Below are 12,303 nucleotides of genomic sequence, written 5' to 3'. Positions count from 1 at the left end.
CTAGGGAGTACTTAGTTCTCAACTCCGGTCACGGCTGGTATAGATTGAGGGACTCTGACAGCACAATGAATGTCACGGACATTCTGTGGCCTCCTGTGTTACCTCTCATGTGACAGTATCGGGTGCCATCTTTCAACAAGACAATGCTCCGCCACACATGGTACAGAAGTAATATCCGGCGTTCCCCAAGGAAGTGTTATAGGCCCTCAATTGTTCCTGATCTATATTAACGACATAGGAGACAATCTGAGTAGCCGTGTTAGATTGTTTTTGCAGATGATGCTGTCATTTACCGTCTTGGAAAGTCATCAGATGACTAAAACGAATTGCAAAATGATTTAGATAAGATATCCGTGAGGTGCGAAAAGTGGCAAATTGACCCTCAATAAAGAAAAGTGTGACGTTATTCACATGAGTACTAAAAGAAATCCGCTAAATTTGGATTACGCGATAAGTCACACAAATCTGAAGGCTGTAAATTCAACTAAATACTTAGGGATTACAATTACAAATAACCTAAATTGGAACGATCACATAGATAATGTTGTGGGTAGAGCCAGCCAAAGACAGAGATTCAATGGCAGAACACTTAGAAGGTGCAACAGATATACTAAGGAGACTACTTACACTATACTTGTCCGCCCTATTCTGGAGTATTGCTGTGTGGTGTGGGATCCGTATCAGGTGGTACTGACGGATCATATTGAAAAAGTTCAAAGAAGGGTGGCTTGTTTTGTATTATCGCGAAATAGGGGAGATAGCGCCACAGGCATGATACGTGAATTGGAGTGGTAGTCATTAAAATAAAGGCGTTTTTCGTTGCGACGGGATCTTCTCATGAAATTTCAATCACGAGTTTTCTCCTCCGACTGCGGAAACATTCTGTTGGCGCCCACCTACATAGGGAGAAATGATCACCACGATAAAATAAGAGAAATCAGGCTTCGTACAGAAAAATTTAAGTGCTCGTTTTTCCCGCGCATCGTTCGAGAATGGAACCGTATAGAGACAGCTTGAAGGTGGTGCATTGAACCCTCTGCCAGGCACTTAATTGTGAACAGCAGAGTAATCAAGTAGATGTAGATGTAGATGTATTCATGAACTGTCTGAGTGATGTTGAGATGCTCCCGGGGCCAGCAATATCCAGAGATCTGCCCACGATAGAAAATGCGTGGGACCAGGTCGGAAGGCATCTCCGCTCCAAAGCTTGTATCTAGAATATAAAGAACCACTGGCAACAATTGTGAGAGGATACAGCGATTTTATAACACAGTTCTCAACCAAATAAGTGCGTGCACCCAGACCAGAAGGGTTGTCATCGTGTCGGGATAAGTGAGCTCATACTGCCAAGTTCTTTGCGAATTTGACTCGATATGGAAATCACTTAAATAACTTCACACCCCTCTCAACTTCGTATGCTAGTCTCCTCCTGGATGATTCACTTTTGTCGTCAGGCTGTGTAATTTAACTCCGCGAATTAATGTTAAAAGAATCTTTTGTTTCTAGGTGTCGGAAAATTTCATTTTACCTCCGAAGGGCCAGTTGTCGCTATAGCTAGGTTGGGTACTACTGCTCTGAACCACTACGGGAAACCGAAAAGCCTACGATGAGTCATATCAGTAGGAGTATTATGATAGCTTTTCGGACACGGGCACTCGTCCTTTCTTTTGGGTGAGTTAAAGCACTCGAGAAACCCGGCGTGGTGAGTTCTCGAGAGCTTAGGTAGACCTCCTTCCAGAAAGGTATGACGAAGCACAAAGGTGCCAAGCGGCGTTAGGGCCAAGTGTGGCTGGGCGCGTTTGGCGTGCCGCGGGTCGCAAGGCCGCGCCGCCCCGCCGTGTATTTGCGTCGGGGGTGGGGGTGAGCCGGGGCCAGGAGGCAGCGCTCCGCCGCCGCAGTCGCCGCCAGTCCAGCAGCGCCGCGCAGCGCCCACGAGACTCGCACGCTCGACTTCACCGCCACAGGTAACCCGCGTCTGCGCCCCGCTGCCTGCTCAACTCTTACAACGTCGCCCCACGCCCTAGCTTTTGATTTTTTTTTTTCTATTCATGACGCTCAAAAGTTTAAAATGGGATCGGTGATAGATTTTTTGCACGTGATATCAGTGATAGCCTCTTGTTTGCTGCGCTACGCATCGTACGCGCACATTAAGAGAAATTTCGGGTGAAGGCTTTGTAGGCCACAACCAATGGACTTCCCGTGAGACTTTAGGGGTACTGACGGACAGTTCAAACAGTTGTCAACCTCGAGATTGTTTTTAACTCCACACTACTTTACTGTGCATAATCGTATCGAAGATACAGCATTACGTCCTCGCCTTCTTCCGGGCTAGCCAGTTGTCAAGGGACGCGTTGTTTAACATGAAACCCTAATAATGATACGCCTTGATTATTTCATATGTTCAGACCATTATCAGCAGTGAAAACAACGGCGATTGTCCGAAACAAACCGCAGACCCGATTGCAAATCGATCCTTGCACCTTTGAATCTGCATTCTGCCACTTACCTACGCAGCCACTTCTTCACATAATTCTTTTAACTGCCACTAAAAGTCATCAGTTAACCTAAGTTTGAACTATTCATTTGCTAATCGTAAGGCTCTGCACTTCATTAAGACATATCGCTGCCATAGGGTCGTGAGGACAAGATTATATTAATTACAGCGCGCACAGAAGCACTTAAACAATTATTCTTCCCGCGCTCCGTAAGTAAATGGAACGGTAAAAAGCCCTAATAACTGGTACCGTGGACGTACCCTCTGCCATGCACTTCAGAGTGGTTCAGAGAGTATAATTGCAAATGTAGATGAAGAGATACCAGTATTTGGAGTTTTCATTGATCAACCATATCCCGATAAGATGATGGAATATCTTGCAGAAATACGCACGCTTTGTCTGTAGTACTGTGGAGAAGATCTCCTGTTACTTTTCACAGACTACGTTTAAAGAAACGTATGTGTTACGAAGCAAACGATTAACAAAATCAGTGGCATAACTAGTCTAATATCTTTGATGATTTTACTATTGCCAACTTTTTCTCGATCTCGAAATCGTTGTGCTTGTAGCATACATACAAAATATTATGATAGAGTAGTAAGTGTTCTTGACGTTGCAGTGTATGGAAAGGATATCATGCAATCCGGTACATTTTTATCTACTTGTACGTTTGGATACAGTATTTGATCTCAGTTTCACTGCAGTGGGTTCTGTCAAATGTTTGTCTTTAAGATGTAACGGTAGTAGCACTCGAGGTAAAGATTACCTTCACCAGCATCAAGCATTCTCCTTTTAACGTTTTAGAGTTATTTTTTATGTTTAAACCTAACAGAGAAATGTATGTTCTATCATACACAGTGACATTTATTATAAGACCCCGAAGAGCTCAAAATCAGTGTGTATCGAAACAGACAATTGGAGAAAATTAATTATTCGCGTTATTAAATCAAAACATAACATTAGGCTGTACTCTTTCTTGATGGCTGTACTAAAAGTCTCACCTGTACTCTACATACAGACTTACATTAAAATAAAACATTTCCATTGTTAAGATTTCCACTGAGTGACGGAAGAGTAAGACACTGGACTTTCATTTGGGGGAGGGCGGTTCAGATCTCCACGTGGTTTCCCTAAAGCGTTTTAGGCAATTTCCCGAATAGTTACACACTGGACTCGCGTTCGGGAGAACGACAGATCATATCTGCTTCCGACCGTTCAGGAACAGATTTTCCGCGATTTCCGTTAACCGCCCCAGGCAAGAGCTGGAATAGTTTCTTTGAAAGAGCACAACCGACTTCCTTCCCCATCCTTGAAACAATCCAACATTTTGCTCCGTATCTAATGATCTCGATGTCGACGGGACGTTAAATCCTAATCTTCCTTTATGCTTCCCGAGTGCTTCCTTCGAAAAGTACACGAGCGATTGCCTTCTCCATCCCGACCTCGTGTTCCATCTCTAAAGACATCGTCGCAGATGGAATGTTAAACATCTCCCTTCCTTCTTTCATTTGTTAAGAATATTCTTGACAGTTACGATTTTCAGCGGAATCAGTTACTTGAAGCAAATGCTCGGTTCATTCGACAGAAGAAACTGTCGCATTTTCAAAGTGGGTATGCGGGGTGTTTACGATTGTCAGCCGTCTTTTTTTCCAGTTACTCCCCCAACGATAAGTATCTCTGACAGCGTGTTACAACACCTGTTAGCTGTTATAGCGAGACAACATCTTCTGTGTTACATTTACATACCCGTCCAGTTACCTTTGTACGAGCTTTTTAAGCCTAAAGCTAATCTTGGTTGTTGTCATTCTGTGTCTGTAATTATCTACAGATCGTAGTATCGTTAGTAGTGTGCTGACCCATCGCCTGGACATGGTTGGTGTGCGGTGGTGTGTGTGTGTGTGTGTGTGGGTGGGGGGGCAGTAAAGTAACTAATGCGTCACAGTCCTTGCTGATTATTGGTATAAGCAATTACGGAGTGTACTAAAAGTTATGGAGCTTTTGGGGCAATAATATGTATATGCTAAGAAACCATGGTCCTCGCGTCAAGCAGCGCAGTTTCCAGCTTGAAGCTGTTGCAACCACTCGAAGTTTGGCCGCCGCGGCGGTGCAACAGTGTGAAGTACTGGCAGCCCCGCGCACACAGCTAGTGCGGTAATGAGTTGTTCCTCTGCCCTGGCGCCCTTCCCGCCGCTGCTGCGACGAGTGTTAGCCCAGCGTGCAACTGGCATTTGTTTCTGCGACCAGGTGCTCTCCCGCCTCCCCAACGTCACAATAACTTATGGCCGCCGTGTATCTCTTTGCCGTGTAAACTCTGTTCCGTGCATTTCGTAACCTCACCGTTTATGCGTTGTGCATCTACCTCGCCAACAGGAAACAAGCCCTATATTCTCGTGTATTAAACTATGCATTTATCGTCGTCAATTCAAGCAACAGCCTGAACGGCCCATCGAAAAAGGTGACGTCGTCTCGGGCCATATCCAAGTACAAATGAGTTGACGCTCCATTAAAAATGACCTCCAACTAGGCGGTATTTTAATCTTTCACCTCCCTCTCCTTTCCCAATGCTGTGCTTGTGTCTCCCATACTGATGAGCTAGTTGTGCTGTACGAGTAGCTCGTGCTTCTTGAGGCACTCTTTTCGAAAAACTCTCAGTTTGCTCCCAGCGGTCACTGTTAGTGCCACCCTATGTCAAGACAGTTTACAAATAACTCTTGCCATATACTGTACAAATTAGTTAGCTATATGTATCTGGCCCTGTGTACGAGGGTTATTCCAAAAGTAAGGTCCGATCGGTCGCGAAATGGAAACGACTATGAAAATCCGATAAAGCTTTGCACAGATGTGTTGGGTAGTGTCTCTAGTATAACCCCAGTTAGCATCACGTCGCTCTTCTCATTTCTGAGCTCGCAGTGAGTGCGTAAAGATGTCTAGAAAATAGTGTCTGCCGCCAAGTACGAGGGCCTGGTGAGAAATTTCGCCTGAAGCTATGCAGCCAACATTACATAACTGTCGTGCTGTTTCGTCTTCACGACAATTCTCAGCCGCATTCTGCAGGGGCAATGAAGATGCTCCTGCATCGTTTTCAAATGGAAATGTTAGATTACCCACAATACAGTCCGCAATTGTCTCCCCCTGAGTTTCATCTCTGGTCACATGAACCGCTGTCTTTGAAGACAACATTTTGACACAGACAACGAGGTGTAGGCCAGCGTGGAGAATTGGCGGAAAGCACTGGCGGCTGCCTTCTATGATGAGGCTATTGAAAAGTTGGTACAACGCTATGACAAAAGTCTAAGTCAGAACGGCGACTACGTAGAGAAGTAGCTGAAAGGTGTAGCTAATTGTTACAAGTAAAACATTTCTGATGTTCACTGTGGTTTCAATTTGGCAATCAATCGGACCTTACTTTTGGAATAACCCTCGTATTTCAAATAAAATAACACTGAACAAAGGGATTGAGTTTTTCACAAAAATTCCGCTCCTCTATCACTACCTGCGTAAGCTGTACTGAGTCGACCCGCTTCAAAGCTAGCTTTCCATTACAATTTCTGAGCAGAATCAAACCCAAACAACCGTTATAATTAACATTTTAAGTAATATTTTCGACGATCAAGCCATTGTGATCAGATGAGTGGCGGCAGTAAGAATAAAATTATCAGAACGTACACCTTCTTAATTGGCTGTATAAACGCGAGAAACAGCAACACAAATGACAGCGCAGAATTTTAATAAGATATTGTAATCAGGGAAGGCAGGAAAAGACACTTCGTTCGAAAAATTTTCTACACCCGTAACGAGCAGCAGGAATAAATTTTGACGTTAACCCAGTTTGTTTTGCGTGGGGATCATTATCTGGTGTTAGCCAGGAATTACAGTTCAAGAAGAACAAATAATATGGCTCAAATGGCTCTGAGCACTATGGGACTCAACTGCTGAGGTCATTAGTCCCCTAGAACTTAGAACTAGTTAAACCTAACTAACCTAAGGACATCACAAACATCCATGCCCGAGGCAGGATTCGAACCTGCGACCGTAGCGGTCTTGCGGTTCCAGACTGCAGCGCCTTTAACCGCACGGCCACTTCGGCCGGCCATAACAAATAATAATAGTTTTAAAGTTTGACGATGACGTAATTCTGTCAGGTCAGCTGAATGGTGTGTTGAAAACATATTTTAACGTGAACATCAATGAAAGTAAAACAAAGTTAATGAAGCGCGGTCAAGTTAAATCAGGCAGTGCTAAGGGAATTAGATTAGGAAATCTGGTGCTAGAAGTACTAGATGCTTTCTTATTTGGGATGTAAAATAACTGGCGACGTCCGAAGTACACAAGAAATCAAATACACACTGGCAACACCAAAAAAATAAGCATTTTTTAAAAAAGAGAAAATTATTAACCTCGAACAGAAATGTAAGAAGTAAGAAGTCTTTTCTGAAGGCATTTTTCAGGAGTATAGCTTTATTAGAAGTAAACGAGGACGAACATCAGTACAGACAAGAATAGAACAGCTGATTTTAAAATGTTGTGTTACAGAAGACTAATGAAGAGGTAGGACATCGAAATGGGGAGCAAAGAACTTTATGGTACAATTTGACTAAAAGAAGGGCTGCTTTGACAGGGCACACTCTGAGGCATCAGGGATAGTTCACTTAATACCAAGTTAAGAGACGGGTGTAAGAAGTACAGAACGCGACCAGGACGTGACTACGGTATGCAGGTTCAAGTAGATATGAGTTGCAGTAGTTATGCTGACACACTTTGATGCGGCCTTCACAGGATAGATTAGGGTGGGGAATGGCATCAAATCTGTCTTCAGAATGAAGACCATAGCAACAACAATAACAACAGCCTCGTTCCTTTTGGTTTGGGAATCATTTAAAAGGAACAAGGAATATTAGCGTTTAGTTTCCCGTCAACAACGATGTCATCAGAGACGGAGCAAAAGCTCGGAACGGGAAGGACAGGGTGGGAAATTTTCCTTTCAAAGGAACCCTCATAGCATTTGCCTTAAGCGTCTTAGCGAAACCATGTAATACCTAAATCTGGATGGCCGAATGAGGATTTGAGCCCCTGTCCTCCAGAATGCAGGTCCAGTGCCTTACCTCTACGTCACTCTTCATGATGAGTAAATGCCTAGAATTGGTAGTTGTGATGATTGCATGTAGAGTGTAATGTTTTCGTTATGTTGTTGTTAATGTTGCAAGAGAAAGCGAAAGATGAAACCCTGCGCATGCAAATAGCCTACTCCTCTCGAACAGCACCAGTGGGGCCGCAGAGACAGATTTTCCCATTCGATAGACGGATCGGTATCCTGTCACATGCCCCCATACCATCAGACCTGCTTAAAGCTTATAATTTAACTCGGGACGTTGGCAGAAGCCGTTCGACTCGACCACCACCTCAAGCGTCAGCGATCACGGTTGCGTAGATAATCTTCACGCCGTTTCCATCCTCGTGTGATGCATACCTTTTTATTTCTCACTACTTCGACTGCTTGTGCTTCAGATTCACTGCTGATTTGTTTAACTGTTTCTCATTTGGCCTCTTGCATCTTACTGGATTTCGTTTCACACCTTACCGCAACATGGTGTACACTGTAGTGTAGACGCGGAACCCACGCGTCAGCCACTAGAACGTGAAAGTGTTGACCACAGAAACAGTCAAGCTGGACCACAATCTCAGAATGGGATTTTAACTCTGCAGCGGAGTGTGCGCTGGTATGAAACTTCCTGGCAGATTAAAACTGTGTGCCACATCGAGACTCGAACTCGGGACCTTTGCCCTTCGCGTGAAAGTGCTCTACCATCTGAGTTACCCAAGCACGACTCACGCCCCATCCTCACAGCTTTACTTCTGCCAGTACCTCGTCTCCTACCTTCCAAACTTTACAGAAGCTCTCCTGCGAACCTTGCAGAACTAGCACTTGCCCGCGTCTCGTCCGGCACACAGTTTTAATCTGCCAGGAAGTTTTTGGACCACAATTTGGCAGACACTGACTTAATGAGCGGGTCTTTCTTAAATCGCTAAAGTTCTCTTTCCCTAGCACTACTAGTAAAAGGTATGTCTAAGGGGCGTATGAACGCTACAATCTTCCGCTGTAGGCACAAGTGTCAGTGGATCAAGATAACGCAACTTCTGAAGACAATCAGTATCGAGCTACGCTATGTCTTCCTCCACGTTTCCACTCTAAAAGACCAAAGAACATGACAATGGGTCATACACAGAACGATGAACCGAGTGGAGTTTCTTCGCATTCTCCATGTAGAGAGAAATTTTTATTATCATTTCCTTAAATGTCGCAAATAATGAAGCATGAATTTAGTGTTGTGCATTTTTGGCAAGCTAGTAGCAGTAAAGTGGTTTATCACTAGTGGAAAAACACATCTTAGTTGTTGAGATACGTAGCTTACACTAGTGCAACAGTAATCAACCAAGAGGTATCTAGTAAGACTACTAGTGTTGAAAGAGATTTTAATCACCACGTTTTGTTCGGCAAGAGAATGAGAAACGAGAGTTCCTGTTCACCTCTGTCCCGGACAGAATCCTAGTCCTCTCCAAGAGGTGTCACGAAGTGCGGACTCGTGATTTCTGACGGAAATCTGTTCGTTTGATCGAGTGTCAAGCTCAACTGCCATCTAGGTCACATTCGTGAGATTCAAGCCACGTGGTGGCACCAGTCATCCTCGTTCTTTCTTCCATTCGTCCTAATCACCGATAGCATGAGCCGCGGTGGCCGAGCGGTTCTAGGCGCTTCAGTCCGGAACCGCGCGACTGCTACGGTCGCAGGTTCGAATCTTGCCTCGGGCATGGATGTGTGTGATGTCCTTAGGTTAGTTAGGTTTAAGTTGTTCTAAGTTCTAGGGGACTAATGACCTAAGATGTTAAGTCCCATAGTGCTCAGAGCCATTTGAACCATTTGAACCGATAGCATGACAAGCCCAAGACACTACTCGGGAATAATCATCACTTCCTTTCCTCCGACAGAGGTACAAAGAGGAAAGTAAAGGTACCCTATCTTAGCGTTTTAGCACGTTCCGCGAACACCGTTTGAAATGAGTAACAACTTTTGAGTTAGAAGGAATGACAGGGTACTGAGAGAAAGAGTGTCTCTAGAAAAGGGATCATACTTATGATTTCAAGTAAAATCCACCTATTTAATTGGTTCATCATGTGAGTCACACACTTGTCTGAACTTCCGCCAAACACCCTGCTGATCTTTTATCAGCCATTGTAATTTCTAATCTGGTCCACCCTATGTTGCAAAATTGTGTTATTTTTGTTTCATGGTGTCAGTTTTACTAAACCCATACCTGTTACTAGAAACAGAGTCCTTTGTCAACGGGTATTATCTGAAATCAAAGTAATAAGCATGTTTGTTCTGCCATTAGTGATTTTCGATACAATAGTTTTCTCCAGAAAATAACTACGCTTGTATTGCTAATTCCACAGTCAGTTCAGTGCAGAATATGACCTTCTTTATTCTTGAGAACTTTATTCTTCCCGTCTCCTCCATCAACGGATCTATCATTCGTATTTCCACTGCCCGTAGAGTTAAACGGCCGAAGCGTATGTCGGCTTTCATTTCTATAGAAATTTTAATCATTTAACTTATTGTTTAGTTTGATGTTAAGTATTGGCTAAAAATCAGTTAAGAACAAAACATTTCGTGATTGCGGGAGAGGCACTGAACACAGTGGGAGATGCAAATTCCTTAGGGCAAAGAAGAGTGGCGCTGAAGCTTGTCACTCTAGCGATTCGTGTCGATAATAGCAACAGGCATACCTCACAGGTCGCTTGCAAATGTCAGTGACGCCTACTGTGCCCGAAATGCAACGAAGACACTTCAGCAGTGCAAGGCACGACAAGCGCTAGGGCATGTACTTTATTTTTGTTCTGCCGAATAAAGGATGTATATTCGACTTTGCTTTATTTTTGTTGCATTTGTTATCTCAGAACTGAGGCCTCAAATACGAAATAACGTATCAGTTAGAACTCTGACCATAACATTTGGGCAGAGCACCGATAACGCTGATTGTCACGATGTATTTTGTGTAACTGGACTCCAGTCCTATATGAGATTTGAGCGCTTTTACCGCAGCATCAGTCAGATCCGCAGTCGTATTTGAGAGGAGTATGCGTACGTCCCGAGTAAAAAGTTTAGGGGATTTAAGATATACAGCAACCCACTCCGATGTCGATATAAAAGGATTCTGAACGCTATTGACCCTTGCTATTATAGGACGCTCCCGGGAATACTCGACTTACTCTTTTTACTGTTTCCTTCTGTAATGCGTATGATTGGCAAGTATGTTCTCCTCTTCCACCCCTCCCCCTCTTCCTCTCCCTACCACGCCAACTTCCCATTTTCATTACGATAAGAGGAACTCAGCAGGGTGTCCGTCTTACACCTATTCCCCTTTCTTACATCTGTCCTCTTATAATAAACATGTAAAATACCTAGACTTATAAAACGCTATGAAATTCTGATAGCGAGAAAAAAATGTAAATTAACGTCACGTCGACGTTTGTGTCATCAGAAGCAGGGTAGTAAAGTAGTAGATCGGACTGAACGAGGGTAAGAGAAGGGATTGTTCATGGCCCTGATCAAGAAACCAACTTCACACTAAATCGCGATGGACAGACGGGAATTTTAGACCCACTCATCCTGTAGACGATTCCACTATAACACTGCGTCGCTTACTTGCTACTCTGTTGCATTTGAATAGTACCCACGTGACCGACTGGCCGAAAGGCAACTGATCCGAAATAACAGAAGTATGAGTTGCCTCGTTCTCAATAACTAGCATTACCGGTACTGTTGTCAAGAACGCGACTGACGTACGAAAAGCATATTGTGTGTCATGATTAAGGCAGTGGCAATGACTGTCCTTGGCGAGTGGACACGTTTAATTGATATGAGTGAAAAGAAGATGTGATTACTGAGACTGTATCTAGAACAGACACTGCCAATCTATACATATTAAAAATATTACATGTTCGTACTTCCGTTCTTCTAATGTGACAGCCTCAATAAATGTATATTTTTATGGTGCCCTTGTGGTTCAGTGGGTAAATGTCAGTCAAGCAATCCAGAGGTCTGGGGCTCAGTACACCCGGGATTTTTCTGTCACTTATCCCTTTTTCCACCTCTAGCAATGATTTGCTGATAAGAACCACGCGGAGCTGCACCATGGTTCGCAGTTCACGTTAAACTGTCGGCTTCCCCGTAACTGGCTGCTTAAGTCAGTTCAGAAGTCGGAAGAAGCCATCGACGTAATCATTGGCAAAGAAAGCATGCCTAAGTAAGCACTGCGGTACTGAAGCCATGGCATATCCCTATTATGACCCGTTAACTCAGCGCTCTTCACCAGGTAAAATTCCTACCAGTTTTATTCCTATATACTGAACGTGTAGTGATCGATGAATGCCTGCTTATGGCACACTTCCCGGCGACCATTGGACTGATGATTCTTATTAGTGTGTCACTTGCTTTTCAGTTCATATGTTAGGTGCCGCACAATACCTCACGGTGGATAGTGTAAAACGTTTCCCCATGTACTATTATTTTTTTGACTGTCACTAATATTGTCAAACTGTGATTGATTATTAGCAACAAACTTCATAGGGAGTAAACATGCTATGAGACTGATTTAAATATTACCAATTGTTTACAGGACAGCCTACAAGAGGTTCTAGAGTGGACACACATGTTATCCTTATTACACGCTTATGCGCAAAAAACACTATTTTCCCCGATGACCAGTTACTCCAAAATATGATGACATTCGACATCAGTGAATGAAGATTA

General features: G+C 43.7%; 1 protein-coding gene across 2 annotated transcripts in view; it reads left to right on the top strand.

The window, feature by feature from the left end:
- Positions 1-1,834: 1,834 nt before the first annotated feature.
- The window catches only part of LOC124709427 (flightin), a 64,065-nt gene continuing 53,596 nt past the window's right edge, over positions 1,835-12,303 (top strand). The window contains exon 1 of one of the 2 annotated variants that reach the window (XM_047240839.1): positions 1,835-1,964. The gene's annotated coding sequence lies outside the window, so the exon portion shown is untranslated. The remainder of the gene's footprint in view (positions 1,965-12,303) is intronic. The other variant, XM_047240838.1, reaches the window with a different exon arrangement.

Source organism: Schistocerca piceifrons, chromosome 1 (assembly GCF_021461385.2).
Source record: "Schistocerca piceifrons isolate TAMUIC-IGC-003096 chromosome 1, iqSchPice1.1, whole genome shotgun sequence".
NCBI lineage: Eukaryota > Metazoa > Arthropoda > Insecta > Orthoptera > Acrididae > Schistocerca > Schistocerca piceifrons.
The sequence above is the reverse complement of the archived record's forward strand: the minus strand, read 5'-3'. Positions and strand labels throughout refer to the sequence as shown.